The sequence below is a fragment of the Schistocerca americana genome, chromosome 8, assembly GCF_021461395.2.
Source record: "Schistocerca americana isolate TAMUIC-IGC-003095 chromosome 8, iqSchAmer2.1, whole genome shotgun sequence".
NCBI lineage: Eukaryota > Metazoa > Arthropoda > Insecta > Orthoptera > Acrididae > Schistocerca > Schistocerca americana.
The window spans coordinates 69,590,816-69,607,285 of record NC_060126.1 but is presented as its reverse complement, the minus strand read 5'-3'; the positions used below and the strand labels follow the sequence as shown (position 1 = coordinate 69,607,285).

At 50.6% G+C, this 16,470-nt stretch overlaps 9 non-coding genes across 9 annotated transcripts; all 9 read right to left on the bottom strand.

Annotated features, from left to right (window-relative positions):
- Nucleotides 1-789: 789 nt before the first annotated feature.
- Nucleotides 790-861, bottom strand: Trnag-ccc. The gene has a single exon. It is a non-coding gene; the product is annotated as a tRNA-Gly (tRNA).
- A 1,728-nt stretch (nucleotides 862-2,589) lies between these two features.
- Trnag-ccc lies at nucleotides 2,590-2,661 on the bottom strand. Its single transcript has one exon. It is a non-coding gene; the product is annotated as a tRNA-Gly (tRNA).
- A 1,728-nt stretch (nucleotides 2,662-4,389) lies between these two features.
- On the bottom strand, nucleotides 4,390-4,461 carry Trnag-ucc. The gene has a single exon. It is a non-coding gene; the product is annotated as a tRNA-Gly (tRNA).
- A 1,728-nt stretch (nucleotides 4,462-6,189) lies between these two features.
- Nucleotides 6,190-6,261, bottom strand: Trnag-ccc. Its single transcript has one exon. It is a non-coding gene; the product is annotated as a tRNA-Gly (tRNA).
- Nucleotides 6,262-7,979: 1,718 nt separating this feature from the next.
- Nucleotides 7,980-8,051, bottom strand: Trnag-ccc. Its single transcript has one exon. It is a non-coding gene; the product is annotated as a tRNA-Gly (tRNA).
- Nucleotides 8,052-9,779: 1,728 nt separating this feature from the next.
- On the bottom strand, nucleotides 9,780-9,851 carry Trnag-ccc. The gene has a single exon. It is a non-coding gene; the product is annotated as a tRNA-Gly (tRNA).
- A 1,728-nt stretch (nucleotides 9,852-11,579) lies between these two features.
- Trnag-ccc lies at nucleotides 11,580-11,651 on the bottom strand. Its single transcript has one exon. It is a non-coding gene; the product is annotated as a tRNA-Gly (tRNA).
- Nucleotides 11,652-13,379: 1,728 nt separating this feature from the next.
- On the bottom strand, nucleotides 13,380-13,451 carry Trnag-ccc. The gene has a single exon. It is a non-coding gene; the product is annotated as a tRNA-Gly (tRNA).
- A 1,718-nt stretch (nucleotides 13,452-15,169) lies between these two features.
- On the bottom strand, nucleotides 15,170-15,241 carry Trnag-ccc. Its single transcript has one exon. It is a non-coding gene; the product is annotated as a tRNA-Gly (tRNA).
- Between the last annotated feature and the right edge of the window lie 1,229 nt (nucleotides 15,242-16,470).

The following is a 16,470-nucleotide window of genomic DNA, read 5'->3' as shown; positions in this document are numbered from 1 at the left end:
TGCTAGTAACGCGTCGGTCATGGGTTCAATCCCTCCACGGGCCATTCCATTTTCTCCCCTGATAGGAAATGCTGTCTCCTGCGAGACTCTGCCAGGCAGATTCTAAATGATGTGCACATCCAGCTAGAAGTCTGAACGTTTCGCTAAGGGGTTGCCAACGGCCAGCTCACTTTCGATTAATGAAGTTAAGCAGACGTTTGCGTGGTTAGTGAGTGGATGGGTGATCGTCCGGGAACTCTGCGTGCTATTGGACCCTTTCATTTCAACCCCCACCCTCCTCCTTTTGTGCTACAGTGTTGACGTGCTATGATGCCTCCCTAAGCAATTTAAATTACGTTAACGAACATATGACCGAAAATTTAATGACGCTGTTTGCAAAAAGAGCGCAAGGAAAGTGCAAGAACGACTTTGGCAATAACAGAACCGTACGAATCAACAGATAATTTCTCAAATGTGTAGATAACACTGTGGCGAAGCAGTGAGATTTCCGAAATTTGTAAATGAAAGTTTAGCTTTTCGTATTGAAAAGGAAAAGTACTCTTGATTACTTTATTTCTCGCAGCCGATTGTCGTACTTCTCCTGTCATATCGGCCCCACCGCCGAGCGGCAGCGAGCGGCAGTCGAGCAAAGTCGGGCCAAGTCGGCACACGATGAAGTGAAATCAATCCACTTAGCTGGAACGAGGCAGCAGACGAGGAGATACTACCTGTGCCGCGACGCGTGGCAATTTCGAGGATCGCATGGTCTTGAACACACACTATTGCGCTACGCAAAAATGACAATCCTCCTGCGATGGCCGGGAATCGAACCCGGATCAACTGCTTGGGAAGCAACCATGCTGTCCGTTACACCACCACCGCATTGCGTTGCAGGCTTCCTGTGTCGCGGTGCGTTGCCGCCCCTGCTGCCACCAGAGGCTCAAGCGACCCTGCAGCGGCACCTCTGCCCTCCAGCACATCGGAACGCGATACCACGTTGCTTCCAGGGCGATGCACTGTAACTAGACGCAGCATTGACTTCCGCCGAGTAATCCACCCTTTCATGTACGGCATGGTGGGAAAACAATTCTGAAATTAGAACTTCTTAGTGAGGCTGCGGTGGCGAATATTCCTGTATGCCTCGGTGGCGCAGTGGGCTGTGCGTGTCATTATCTTAAGGGCGTACGTTCTATCCTCAACTCAGCCTTCTCATTTTCTGTCCACGACGGTGAAAGGCACAGCATAGCTTTTGCGAGGTAAGGCCGTGTTTGCCGTTTATTACCACCTAGGCTACTTTGTGTCAACGTGTGTTTGTTTCCAGTTATTACTAATTACAGTTTTACTAGTTGCACTCGAGACTGAAAGCGATGATTGCCTAGTATGACTTGCGCGCTTTGGGAGTGAGTAAGCGGGATCGTGGTGGCGGACAGAGTTCAGCGTTGGCGCCAGGTTCGGCCCTAAAGTTGCGTGGAGGAGAAGTATTTCTGGACGCATACACACGTAGTGGATCGTTGAGGTATGTCCGGTATGGTCTAGTGGCTAGGATACCTAGCTTTCACCCAGGAGGCTCGGGTTCGATTCCCGGTACCTGAACGTGAAGGTTTCGGGGCTGAGATGAGAAAACTTCTCACGGCCGTTTTTCGTCTTCGTGGAGCTGCTGCTCTGGGTTCCAAGTATAAGGTGAGAGAAAGTCAAGAAAAAGAGATACATCCTCACGTTAATGGAGGGGCCGTTTTGAAGGGAGAGGAGACGGTATTGCGGTTTTGGACTGCTGATGCGACAGTGTTGCACTGCCCGTTAGCTCAGTGGGCTATAGCGTCGTGCTAGTAACGCGTCGGTCATGGGTTCAATCCCTCCACGGGCCATTCCATTTTCTCCCCTGATAGGAAATGCTGTCTCCTGCGAGACTCTGCCAGGCAGATTCTAAATGATGTGCACATCCAGCTAGAAGTCTGAACGTTTCGCTAAGGGGTTGCCAACGGCCAGCTCACTTTCGATTAATGAAGTTAAGCAGACGTTTGCGTGGTTAGTGAGTGGATGGGTGATCGTCCGGGAACTCTGCGTGCTATTGGACCCTTTCATTTCAACCCCCACCCTCCTCCTTTTGTGCTACAGTGTTGACGTGCTATGATGCCTCCCTAAGCAATTTAAATTACGTTAACGAACATATGACCGAAAATTTAATGACGCTGTTTGCAAAAAGAGCGCAAGGAAAGTGCAAGAACGACTTTGGCAATAACAGAACCGTACGAATCAACAGATAATTTCTCAAATGTGTAGATAACACTGTGGCGAAGCAGTGAGATTTCCGAAATTTGTAAATGAAAGTTTAGCTTTTCGTATTGAAAAGGAAAAGTACTCTTGATTACTTTATTTCTCGCAGCCGATTGTCGTACTTCTCCTGTCATATCGGCCCCACCGCCGAGCGGCAGCGAGCGGCAGTCGAGCAAAGTCGGGCCAAGTCGGCACACGATGAAGTGAAATCAATCCACTTAGCTGGAACGAGGCAGCAGACGAGGAGATACTACCTGTGCCGCGACGCGTGGCAATTTCGAGGATCGCATGGTCTTGAACACACACTATTGCGCTACGCAAAAATGACAATCCTCCTGCGATGGCCGGGAATCGAACCCGGATCAACTGCTTGGGAAGCAACCATGCTGTCCGTTACACCACCACCGCATTGCGTTGCAGGCTTCCTGTGTCGCGGTGCGTTGCCGCCCCTGCTGCCACCAGAGGCTCAAGCGACCCTGCAGCGGCACCTCTGCCCTCCAGCACATCGGAACGCGATACCACGTTGCTTCCAGGGCGATGCACTGTAACTAGACGCAGCATTGACTTCCGCCGAGTAATCCACCCTTTCATGTACGGCATGGTGGGAAAACAATTCTGAAATTAGAACTTCTTAGTGAGGCTGCGGTGGCGAATATTCCTGTATGCCTCGGTGGCGCAGTGGGCTGTGCGTGTCATTATCTTAAGGGCGTACGTTCTATCCTCAACTCAGCCTTCTCATTTTCTGTCCACGACGGTGAAAGGCACAGCATAGCTTTTGCGAGGTAAGGCCGTGTTTGCCGTTTATTACCACCTAGGCTACTTTGTGTCAACGTGTGTTTGTTTCCAGTTATTACTAATTACAGTTTTACTAGTTGCACTCGAGACTGAAAGCGATGATTGCCTAGTATGACTTGCGCGCTTTGGGAGTGAGTAAGCGGGATCGTGGTGGCGGACAGAGTTCAGCGTTGGCGCCAGGTTCGGCCCTAAAGTTGCGTGGAGGAGAAGTATTTCTGGACGCATACACACGTAGTGGATCGTTGAGGTATGTCCGGTATGGTCTAGTGGCTAGGATACCTAGCTTTCACCCAGGAGGCTCGGGTTCGATTCCCGGTACCTGAACGTGAAGGTTTCGGGGCTGAGATGAGAAAACTTCTCACGGCCGTTTTTCGTCTTCGTGGAGCTGCTGCTCTGGGTTCCAAGTATAAGGTGAGAGAAAGTCAAGAAAAAGAGATACATCCTCACGTTAATGGAGGGGCCGTTTTGAAGGGAGAGGAGACGGTATTGCGGTTTTGGACTGCTGATGCGACAGTGTTGCACTGCCCGTTAGCTCAGTGGGCTATAGCGTCGTGCTAGTAACGCGTCGGTCATGGGTTCAATCCCTCCACGGGCCATTCCATTTTCTCCCCTGATAGGAAATGCTGTCTCCTGCGAGACTCTGCCAGGCAGATTCTAAATGATGTGCACATCCAGCTAGAAGTCTGAACGTTTCGCTAAGGGGTTGCCAACGGCCAGCTCACTTTCGATTAATGAAGTTAAGCAGACGTTTGCGTGGTTAGTGAGTGGATGGGTGATCGTCCGGGAACTCTGCGTGCTATTGGACCCTTTCATTTCAACCCCCACCCTCCTCCTTTTGTGCTACAGTGTTGACGTGCTATGATGCCTCCCTAAGCAATTTAAATTACGTTAACGAACATATGACCGAAAATTTAATGACGCTGTTTGCAAAAAGAGCGCAAGGAAAGTGCAAGAACGACTTTGGCAATAACAGAACCGTACGAATCAACAGATAATTTCTCAAATGTGTAGATAACACTGTGGCGAAGCAGTGAGATTTCCGAAATTTGTAAATGAAAGTTTAGCTTTTCGTATTGAAAAGGAAAAGTACTCTTGATTACTTTATTTCTCGCAGCCGATTGTCGTACTTCTCCTGTCATATCGGCCCCACCGCCGAGCGGCAGCGAGCGGCAGTCGAGCAAAGTCGGGCCAAGTCGGCACACGATGAAGTGAAATCAATCCACTTAGCTGGAACGAGGCAGCAGACGAGGAGATACTACCTGTGCCGCGACGCGTGGCAATTTCGAGGATCGCATGGTCTTGAACACACACTATTGCGCTACGCAAAAATGACAATCCTCCTGCGATGGCCGGGAATCGAACCCGGATCAACTGCTTGGAAAGCAACCATGCTGTCCGTTACACCACCACCGCATTGCGTTGCAGGCTTCCTGTGTCGCGGTGCGTTGCCGCCCCTGCTGCCACCAGAGGCTCAAGCGACCCTGCAGCGGCACCTCTGCCCTCCAGCACATCGGAACGCGATACCACGTTGCTTCCAGGGCGATGCACTGTAACTAGACGCAGCATTGACTTCCGCCGAGTAATCCACCCTTTCATGTACGGCATGGTGGGAAAACAATTCTGAAATTAGAACTTCTTAGTGAGGCTGCGGTGGCGAATATTCCTGTATGCCTCGGTGGCGCAGTGGGCTGTGCGTGTCATTATCTTAAGGGCGTACGTTCTATCCTCAACTCAGCCTTCTCATTTTCTGTCCACGACGGTGAAAGGCACAGCATAGCTTTTGCGAGGTAAGGCCGTGTTTGCCGTTTATTACCACCTAGGCTACTTTGTGTCAACGTGTGTTTGTTTCCAGTTATTACTAATTACAGTTTTACTAGTTGCACTCGAGACTGAAAGCGATGATTGCCTAGTATGACTTGCGCGCTTTGGGAGTGAGTAAGCGGGATCGTGGTGGCGGACAGAGTTCAGCGTTGGCGCCAGGTTCGGCCCTAAAGTTGCGTGGAGGAGAAGTATTTCTGGACGCATACACACGTAGTGGATCGTTGAGGTATGTCCGGTATGGTCTAGTGGCTAGGATACCTAGCTTTCACCCAGGAGGCTCGGGTTCGATTCCCGGTACCTGAACGTGAAGGTTTCGGGGCTGAGATGAGAAAACTTCTCACGGCCGTTTTTCGTCTTCGTGGAGCTGCTGCTCTGGGTTCCAAGTATAAGGTGAGAGAAAGTCAAGAAAAAGAGATACATCCTCACGTTAATGGAGGGGCCGTTTTGAAGGGAGAGGAGACGGTATTGCGGTTTTGGACTGCTGATGCGACAGTGTTGCACTGCCCGTTAGCTCAGTGGGCTATAGCGTCGTGCTAGTAACGCGTCGGTCATGGGTTCAATCCCTCCACGGGCCATTCCATTTTCTCCCCTGATAGGAAATGCTGTCTCCTGCGAGACTCTGCCAGGCAGATTCTAAATGATGTGCACATCCAGCTAGAAGTCTGAACGTTTCGCTAAGGGGTTGCCAACGGCCAGCTCACTTTCGATTAATGAAGTTAAGCAGACGTTTGCGTGGTTAGTGAGTGGATGGGTGATCGTCCGGGAACTCTGCGTGCTATTGGACCCTTTCATTTCAACCCCCACCCTCCTCCTTTTGTGCTACAGTGTTGACGTGCTATGATGCCTCCCTAAGCAATTTAAATTACGTTAACGAACATATGACCGAAAATTTAATGACGCTGTTTGCAAAAAGAGCGCAAGGAAAGTGCAAGAACGACTTTGGCAATAACAGAACCGTACGAATCAACAGATAATTTCTCAAATGTGTAGATAACACTGTGGCGAAGCAGTGAGATTTCCGAAATTTGTAAATGAAAGTTTAGCTTTTCGTATTGAAAAGGAAAAGTACTCTTGATTACTTTATTTCTCGCAGCCGATTGTCGTACTTCTCCTGTCATATCGGCCCCACCGCCGAGCGGCAGCGAGCGGCAGTCGAGCAAAGTCGGGCCAAGTCGGCACACGATGAAGTGAAATCAATCCACTTAGCTGGAACGAGGCAGCAGACGAGGAGATACTACCTGTGCCGCGACGCGTGGCAATTTCGAGGATCGCATGGTCTTGAACACACACTATTGCGCTACGCAAAAATGACAATCCTCCTGCGATGGCCGGGAATCGAACCCGGATCAACTGCTTGGGAAGCAACCATGCTGTCCGTTACACCACCACCGCATTGCGTTGCAGGCTTCCTGTGTCGCGGTGCGTTGCCGCCCCTGCTGCCACCAGAGGCTCAAGCGACCCTGCAGCGGCACCTCTGCCCTCCAGCACATCGGAACGCGATACCACGTTGCTTCCAGGGCGATGCACTGTAACTAGACGCAGCATTGACTTCCGCCGAGTAATCCACCCTTTCATGTACGGCATGGTGGGAAAACAATTCTGAAATTAGAACTTCTTAGTGAGGCTGCGGTGGCGAATATTCCTGTATGCCTCGGTGGCGCAGTGGGCTGTGCGTGTCATTATCTTAAGGGCGTACGTTCTATCCTCAACTCAGCCTTCTCATTTTCTGTCCACGACGGTGAAAGGCACAGCATAGCTTTTGCGAGGTAAGGCCGTGTTTGCCGTTTATTACCACCTAGGCTACTTTGTGTCAACGTGTGTTTGTTTCCAGTTATTACTAATTACAGTTTTACTAGTTGCACTCGAGACTGAAAGCGATGATTGCCTAGTATGACTTGCGCGCTTTGGGAGTGAGTAAGCGGGATCGTGGTGGCGGACAGAGTTCAGCGTTGGCGCCAGGTTCGGCCCTAAAGTTGCGTGGAGGAGAAGTATTTCTGGACGCATACACACGTAGTGGATCGTTGAGGTATGTCCGGTATGGTCTAGTGGCTAGGATACCTAGCTTTCACCCAGGAGGCTCGGGTTCGATTCCCGGTACCTGAACGTGAAGGTTTCGGGGCTGAGATGAGAAAACTTCTCACGGCCGTTTTTCGTCTTCGTGGAGCTGCTGCTCTGGGTTCCAAGTATAAGGTGAGAGAAAGTCAAGAAAAAGAGATACATCCTCACGTTAATGGAGGGGCCGTTTTGAAGGGAGAGGAGACGGTATTGCGGTTTTGGACTGCTGATGCGACAGTGTTGCACTGCCCGTTAGCTCAGTGGGCTATAGCGTCGTGCTAGTAACGCGTCGGTCATGGGTTCAATCCCTCCACGGGCCATTCCATTTTCTCCCCTGATAGGAAATGCTGTCTCCTGCGAGACTCTGCCAGGCAGATTCTAAATGATGTGCACATCCAGCTAGAAGTCTGAACGTTTCGCTAAGGGGTTGCCAACGGCCAGCTCACTTTCGATTAATGAAGTTAAGCAGACGTTTGCGTGGTTAGTGAGTGGATGGGTGATCGTCCGGGAACTCTGCGTGCTATTGGACCCTTTCATTTCAACCCCCACCCTCCTCCTTTTGTGCTACAGTGTTGACGTGCTATGATGCCTCCCTAAGCAATTTAAATTACGTTAACGAACATATGACCGAAAATTTAATGACGCTGTTTGCAAAAAGAGCGCAAGGAAAGTGCAAGAACGACTTTGGCAATAACAGAACCGTACGAATCAACAGATAATTTCTCAAATGTGTAGATAACACTGTGGCGAAGCAGTGAGATTTCCGAAATTTGTAAATGAAAGTTTAGCTTTTCGTATTGAAAGGGAAAAGTACTCTTGATTACTTTATTTCTCGCAGCCGATTGTCGTACTTCTCCTGTCATATCGGCCCCACCGCCGAGCGGCAGCGAGCGGCAGTCGGGCCAAGTCGGCACACGATGAAGTGAAATCAATCCACTTAGCTGGAACGAGGCAGCAGACGAGGAGATACTACCTGTGCCGCGACGCGTAGCAATTTCGAGGATCGCATGGTCTTGAACACACACTATTGCGCTACGCAAAAATGACAATCCTCCTGCGATGGCCGGGAATCGAACCCGGATCAACTGCTTGGGAAGCAACCATGCTGTCCGTTACACCACCACCGCATTGCGTTGCAGGCTTCCTGTGTCGCGGTGCGTTGCCGCCCCTGCTGCCACCAGAGGCTCAAGCGACCCTGCAGCGGCACCTCTGCCCTCCAGCACATCGGAACGCGATACCACGTTGCTTCCAGGGCGATGCACTGTAACTAGACGCAGCATTGACTTCCGCCGAGTAATCCACCCTTTCATGTACGGCATGGTGGGAAAACAATTCTGAAATTAGAACTTCTTAGTGAGGCTGCGGTGGCGAATATTCCTGTATGCCTCGGTGGCGCAGTGGGCTGTGCGTGTCATTATCTTAAGGGCGTACGTTCTATCCTCAACTCAGCCTTCTCATTTTCTGTCCACGACGGTGAAAGGCACAGCATAGCTTTTGCGAGGTAAGGCCGTGTTTGCCGTTTATTACCACCTAGGCTACTTTGTGTCAACGTGTGTTTGTTTCCAGTTATTACTAATTACAGTTTTACTAGTTGCACTCGAGACTGAAAGCGATGATTGCCTAGTATGACTTGCGCGCTTTGGGAGTGAGTAAGCGGGATCGTGGTGGCGGACAGAGTTCAGCGTTGGCGCCAGGTTCGGCCCTAAAGTTGCGTGGAGGAGAAGTATTTCTGGACGCATACACACGTAGTGGATCGTTGAGGTATGTCCGGTATGGTCTAGTGGCTAGGATACCTAGCTTTCACCCAGGAGGCTCGGGTTCGATTCCCGGTACCTGAACGTGAAGGTTTCGGGGCTGAGATGAGAAAACTTCTCACGGCCGTTTTTCGTCTTCGTGGAGCTGCTGCTCTGGGTTCCAAGTATAAGGTGAGAGAAAGTCAAGAAAAAGAGATACATCCTCACGTTAATGGAGGGGCCGTTTTGAAGGGAGAGGAGACGGTATTGCGGTTTTGGACTGCTGATGCGACAGTGTTGCACTGCCCGTTAGCTCAGTGGGCTATAGCGTCGTGCTAGTAACGCGTCGGTCATGGGTTCAATCCCTCCACGGGCCATTCCATTTTCTCCCCTGATAGGAAATGCTGTCTCCTGCGAGACTCTGCCAGGCAGATTCTAAATGATGTGCACATCCAGCTAGAAGTCTGAACGTTTCGCTAAGGGGTTGCCAACGGCCAGCTCACTTTCGATTAATGAAGTTAAGCAGACGTTTGCGTGGTTAGTGAGTGGATGGGTGATCGTCCGGGAACTCTGCGTGCTATTGGACCCTTTCATTTCAACCCCCACCCTCCTCCTTTTGTGCTACAGTGTTGACGTGCTATGATGCCTCCCTAAGCAATTTAAATTACGTTAACGAACATATGACCGAAAATTTAATGACGCTGTTTGCAAAAAGAGCGCAAGGAAAGTGCAAGAACGACTTTGGCAATAACAGAACCGTACGAATCAACAGATAATTTCTCAAATGTGTAGATAACACTGTGGCGAAGCAGTGAGATTTCCGAAATTTGTAAATGAAAGTTTAGCTTTTCGTATTGAAAAGGAAAAGTACTCTTGATTACTTTATTTCTCGCAGCCGATTGTCGTACTTCTCCTGTCATATCGGCCCCACCGCCGAGCGGCAGCGAGCGGCAGTCGAGCAAAGTCGGGCCAAGTCGGCACACGATGAAGTGAAATCAATCCACTTAGCTGGAACGAGGCAGCAGACGAGGAGATACTACCTGTGCCGCGACGCGTGGCAATTTCGAGGATCGCATGGTCTTGAACACACACTATTGCGCTACGCAAAAATGACAATCCTCCTGCGATGGCCGGGAATCGAACCCGGATCAACTGCTTGGGAAGCAACCATGCTGTCCGTTACACCACCACCGCATTGCGTTGCAGGCTTCCTGTGTCGCGGTGCGTTGCCGCCCCTGCTGCCACCAGAGGCTCAAGCGACCCTGCAGCGGCACCTCTGCCCTCCAGCACATCGGAACGCGATACCACGTTGCTTCCAGGGCGATGCACTGTAACTAGACGCAGCATTGACTTCCGCCGAGTAATCCACCCTTTCATGTACGGCATGGTGGGAAAACAATTCTGAAATTAGAACTTCTTAGTGAGGCTGCGGTGGCGAATATTCCTGTATGCCTCGGTGGCGCAGTGGGCTGTGCGTGTCATTATCTTAAGGGCGTACGTTCTATCCTCAACTCAGCCTTCTCATTTTCTGTCCACGACGGTGAAAGGCACAGCATAGCTTTTGCGAGGTAAGGCCGTGTTTGCCGTTTATTACCACCTAGGCTACTTTGTGTCAACGTGTGTTTGTTTCCAGTTATTACTAATTACAGTTTTACTAGTTGCACTCGAGACTGAAAGCGATGATTGCCTAGTATGACTTGCGCGCTTTGGGAGTGAGTAAGCGGGATCGTGGTGGCGGACAGAGTTCAGCGTTGGCGCCAGGTTCGGCCCTAAAGTTGCGTGGAGGAGAAGTATTTCTGGACGCATACACACGTAGTGGATCGTTGAGGTATGTCCGGTATGGTCTAGTGGCTAGGATACCTAGCTTTCACCCAGGAGGCTCGGGTTCGATTCCCGGTACCTGAACGTGAAGGTTTCGGGGCTGAGATGAGAAAACTTCTCACGGCCGTTTTTCGTCTTCGTGGAGCTGCTGCTCTGGGTTCCAAGTATAAGGTGAGAGAAAGTCAAGAAAAAGAGATACATCCTCACGTTAATGGAGGGGCCGTTTTGAAGGGAGAGGAGACGGTATTGCGGTTTTGGACTGCTGATGCGACAGTGTTGCACTGCCCGTTAGCTCAGTGGGCTATAGCGTCGTGCTAGTAACGCGTCGGTCATGGGTTCAATCCCTCCACGGGCCATTCCATTTTCTCCCCTGATAGGAAATGCTGTCTCCTGCGAGACTCTGCCAGGCAGATTCTAAATGATGTGCACATCCAGCTAGAAGTCTGAACGTTTCGCTAAGGGGTTGCCAACGGCCAGCTCACTTTCGATTAATGAAGTTAAGCAGACGTTTGCGTGGTTAGTGAGTGGATGGGTGATCGTCCGGGAACTCTGCGTGCTATTGGACCCTTTCATTTCAACCCCCACCCTCCTCCTTTTGTGCTACAGTGTTGACGTGCTATGATGCCTCCCTAAGCAATTTAAATTACGTTAACGAACATATGACCGAAAATTTAATGACGCTGTTTGCAAAAAGAGCGCAAGGAAAGTGCAAGAACGACTTTGGCAATAACAGAACCGTACGAATCAACAGATAATTTCTCAAATGTGTAGATAACACTGTGGCGAAGCAGTGAGATTTCCGAAATTTGTAAATGAAAGTTTAGCTTTTCGTATTGAAAAGGAAAAGTACTCTTGATTACTTTATTTCTCGCAGCCGATTGTCGTACTTCTCCTGTCATATCGGCCCCACCGCCGAGCGGCAGCGAGCGGCAGTCGAGCAAAGTCGGGCCAAGTCGGCACACGATGAAGTGAAATCAATCCACTTAGCTGGAACGAGGCAGCAGACGAGGAGATACTACCTGTGCCGCGACGCGTGGCAATTTCGAGGATCGCATGGTCTTGAACACACACTATTGCGCTACGCAAAAATGACAATCCTCCTGCGATGGCCGGGAATCGAACCCGGATCAACTGCTTGGGAAGCAACCATGCTGTCCGTTACACCACCACCGCATTGCGTTGCAGGCTTCCTGTGTCGCGGTGCGTTGCCGCCCCTGCTGCCACCAGAGGCTCAAGCGACCCTGCAGCGGCACCTCTGCCCTCCAGCACATCGGAACGCGATACCACGTTGCTTCCAGGGCGATGCACTGTAACTAGACGCAGCATTGACTTCCGCCGAGTAATCCACCCTTTCATGTACGGCATGGTGGGAAAACAATTCTGAAATTAGAACTTCTTAGTGAGGCTGCGGTGGCGAATATTCCTGTATGCCTCGGTGGCGCAGTGGGCTGTGCGTGTCATTATCTTAAGGGCGTACGTTCTATCCTCAACTCAGCCTTCTCATTTTCTGTCCACGACGGTGAAAGGCACAGCATAGCTTTTGCGAGGTAAGGCCGTGTTTGCCGTTTATTACCACCTAGGCTACTTTGTGTCAACGTGTGTTTGTTTCCAGTTATTACTAATTACAGTTTTACTAGTTGCACTCGAGACTGAAAGCGATGATTGCCTAGTATGACTTGCGCGCTTTGGGAGTGAGTAAGCGGGATCGTGGTGGCGGACAGAGTTCAGCGTTGGCGCCAGGTTCGGCCCTAAAGTTGCGTGGAGGAGAAGTATTTCTGGACGCATACACACGTAGTGGATCGTTGAGGTATGTCCGGTATGGTCTAGTGGCTAGGATACCTAGCTTTCACCCAGGAGGCTCGGGTTCGATTCCCGGTACCTGAACGTGAAGGTTTCGGGGCTGAGATGAGAAAACTTCTCACGGCCGTTTTTCGTCTTCGTGGAGCTGCTGCTCTGGGTTCCAAGTATAAGGTGAGAGAAAGTCAAGAAAAAGAGATACATCCTCACGTTAATAGAGGGGCCGTTTTGAAGGGAGAGGAGACGGTATTGCGGTTTTGGACTGCTGATGCGACAGTGTTGCACTGCCCGTTAGCTCAGTGGGCTATAGCGTCGTGCTAGTAACGCGTCGGTCATGGGTTCAATCCCTCCACGGGCCATTCCATTTTCTCCCCTGATAGGAAATGCTGTCTCCTGCGAGACTCTGCCAGGCAGATTCTAAATGATGTGCACATCCAGCTAGAAGTCTGAACGTTTCGCTAAGGGGTTGCCAACGGCCAGCTCACTTTCGATTAATGAAGTTAAGCAGACGTTTGCGTGGTTAGTGAGTGGATGGGTGATCGTCCGGGAACTCTGCGTGCTATTGGACCCTTTCATTTCAACCCCCACCCTCCTCCTTTTGTGCTACAGTGTTGACGTGCTATGATGCCTCCCTAAGCAATTTAAATTACGTTAACGAACATATGACCGAAAATTTAATGACGCTGTTTGCAAAAAGAGCGCAAGGAAAGTGCAAGAACGACTTTGGCAATAACAGAACCGTACGAATCAACAGATAATTTCTCAAATGTGTAGATAACACTGTGGCGAAGCAGTGAGATTTCCGAAATTTGTAAATGAAAGTTTAGCTTTTCGTATTGAAAAGGAAAAGTACTCTTGATTACTTTATTTCTCGCAGCCGATTGTCGTACTTCTCCTGTCATATCGGCCCCACCGCCGAGCGGCAGCGAGCGGCAGTCGAGCAAAGTCGGGCCAAGTCGGCACACGATGAAGTGAAATCAGTCCACTTAGCTGGAACGAGGCAGCAGACGAGGAGATACTACCTGTGCCGCGACGCGTGGCAATTTCGAGGATCGCATGGTCTTGAACACACACTATTGCGCTACGCAAAAATGACAATCCTCCTGCGATGGCCGGGAATCGAACCCGGATCAACTGCTTGGGAAGCAACCATGCTGTCCGTTACACCACCACCGCATTGCGTTGCAGGCTTCCTGTGTCGCGGTGCGTTGCCGCCCCTGCTGCCACCAGAGGCTCAAGCGACCCTGCAGCGGCACCTCTGCCCTCCAGCACATCGGAACGCGATACCACGTTGCTTCCAGGGCGATGCACTGTAACTAGACGCAGCATTGACTTCCGCCGAGTAATCCACCCTTTCATGTACGGCATGGTGGGAAAACAATTCTGAAATTAGAACTTCTTAGTGAGGCTGCGGTGGCGAATATTCCTGTATGCCTCGGTGGCGCAGTGGGCTGTGCGTGTCATTATCTTAAGGGCGTACGTTCTATCCTCAACTCAGCCTTCTCATTTTCTGTCCACGACGGTGAAAGGCACAGCATAGCTTTTGCGAGGTAAGGCCGTGTTTGCCGTTTATTACCACCTAGGCTACTTTGTGTCAACGTGTGTTTGTTTCCAGTTATTACTAATTACAGTTTTACTAGTTGCACTCGAGACTGAAAGCGATGATTGCCTAGTATGACTTGCGCGCTTTGGGAGTGAGTAAGCGGGATCGTGGTGGCGGACAGAGTTCAGCGTTGGCGCCAGGTTCGGCCCTAAAGTTGCGTGGAGGAGAAGTATTTCTGGACGCATACACACGTAGTGGATCGTTGAGGTATGTCCGGTATGGTCTAGTGGCTAGGATACCTAGCTTTCACCCAGGAGGCTCGGGTTCGATTCCCGGTACCTGAACGTGAAGGTTTCGGGGCTGAGATGAGAAAACTTCTCACGGCCGTTTTTCGTCTTCGTGGAGCTGCTGCTCTGGGTTCCAAGTATAAGGTGAGAGAAAGTCAAGAAAAAGAGATACATCCTCACGTTAATGGAGGGGCCGTTTTGAAGGGAGAGGAGACGGTATTGCGGTTTTGGACTGCTGATGCGACAGTGTTGCACTGCCCGTTAGCTCAGTGGGCTATAGCGTCGTGCTAGTAACGCGTCGGTCATGGGTTCAATCCCTCCACGGGCCATTCCATTTTCTCCCCTGATAGGAAATGCTGTCTCCTGCGAGACTCTGCCAGGCAGATTCTAAATGATGTGCACATCCAGCTAGAAGTCTGAACGTTTCGCTAAGGGGTTGCCAACGGCCAGCTCACTTTCGATTAATGAAGTTAAGCAGACGTTTGCGTGGTTAGTGAGTGGATGGGTGATCGTCCGGGAACTCTGCGTGCTATTGGACCCTTTCATTTCAACCCCCACCCTCCTCCTTTTGTGCTACAGTGTTGACGTGCTATGATGCCTCCCTAAGCAATTTAAATTACGTTAACGAACATATGACCGAAAATTTAATGACGCTGTTTGCAAAAAGAGCGCAAGGAAAGTGCAAGAACGACTTTGGCAATAACAGAACCGTACGAATCAACAGATAATTTCTCAAATGTGTAGATAACACTGTGGCGAAGCAGTGAGATTTCCGAAATTTGTAAATGAAAGTTTAGCTTTTCGTATTGAAAAGGAAAAGTACTCTTGATTACTTTATTTCTCGCAGCCGATTGTCGTACTTCTCCTGTCATATCGGCCCCACCGCCGAGCGGCAGCGAGCGGCAGTCGGGCCAAGTCGGCACACGATGAAGTGAAATCAATCCACTTAGCTGGAACGAGGCAGCAGACGAGGAGATACTACCTGTGCCGCGACGCGTGGCAATTTCGAGGATCGCATGGTCTTGAACACACACTATTGCGCTACGCAAAAATGACAATCCTCCTGCGATGGCCGGGAATCGAACCCGGATCAACTGCTTGGGAAGCAACCATGCTGTCCGTTACACCACCACCGCATTGCGTTGCAGGCTTCCTGTGTCGCGGTGCGTTGCCGCCCCTGCTGCCACCAGAGGCTCAAGCGACCCTGCAGCGGCACCTCTGCCCTCCAGCACATCGGAACGCGATACCACGTTGCTTCCAGGGCGATGCACTGTAACTAGACGCAGCATTGACTTCCGCCGAGTAATCCACCCTTTCATGTACGGCATGGTGGGAAAACAATTCTGAAATTAGAACTTCTTAGTGAGGCTGCGGTGGCGAATATTCCTGTATGCCTCGGTGGCGCAGTGGGCTGTGCGTGTCATTATCTTAAGGGCGTACGTTCTATCCTCAACTCAGCCTTCTCATTTTCTGTCCACGACGGTGAAAGGCACAGCATAGCTTTTGCGAGGTAAGGCCGTGTTTGCCGTTTATTACCACCTAGGCTACTTTGTGTCAACGTGTGTTTGTTTCCAGTTATTACTAATTACAGTTTTACTAGTTGCACTCGAGACTGAAAGCGATGATTGCCTAGTATGACTTGCGCGCTTTGGGAGTGAGTAAGCGGGATCGTGGTGGCGGACAGAGTTCAGCGTTGGCGCCAGGTTCGGCCCTAAAGTTGCGTGGAGGAGAAGTATTTCTGGACGCATACACACGTAGTGGATCGTTGAGGTATGTCCGGTATGGTCTAGTGGCTAGGATACCTAGCTTTCACCCAGGAGGCTCGGGTTCGATTCCCGGTACCTGAACGTGAAGGTTTCGGGGCTGAGATGAGAAAACTTCTCACGGCCGTTTTTCGTCTTCGTGGAGCTGCTGCTCTGGGTTCCAAGTATAAGGTGAGAGAAAGTCAAGAAAAAGAGATACATCCTCACGTTAATGGAGGGGCCGTTTTGAAGGGAGAGGAGACGGTATTGCGGTTTTGGACTGCTGATGCGACAGTGTTGCACTGCCCGTTAGCTCAGTGGGCTATAGCGTCGTGCTAGTAACGCGTCGGTCATGGGTTCAATCCCTCCACGGGCCATTCCATTTTCTCCCCTGATAGGAAATGCTGTCTCCTGCGAGACTCTGCCAGGCAGATTCTAAATGATGTGCACATCCAGCTAGAAGTCTGAACGTTTCGCTAAGGGGTTGCCAACGGCCAGCTCACTTTCGATTAATGAAGTTAAGCAGACGTTTGCGTGGTTAGTGAGTGGATGTGTGATCGTCCAGGAACTCTGCGTGCTATTGGACCCTTTCATTTCAACCCCCACCCTCCTCCTTTTGTGCT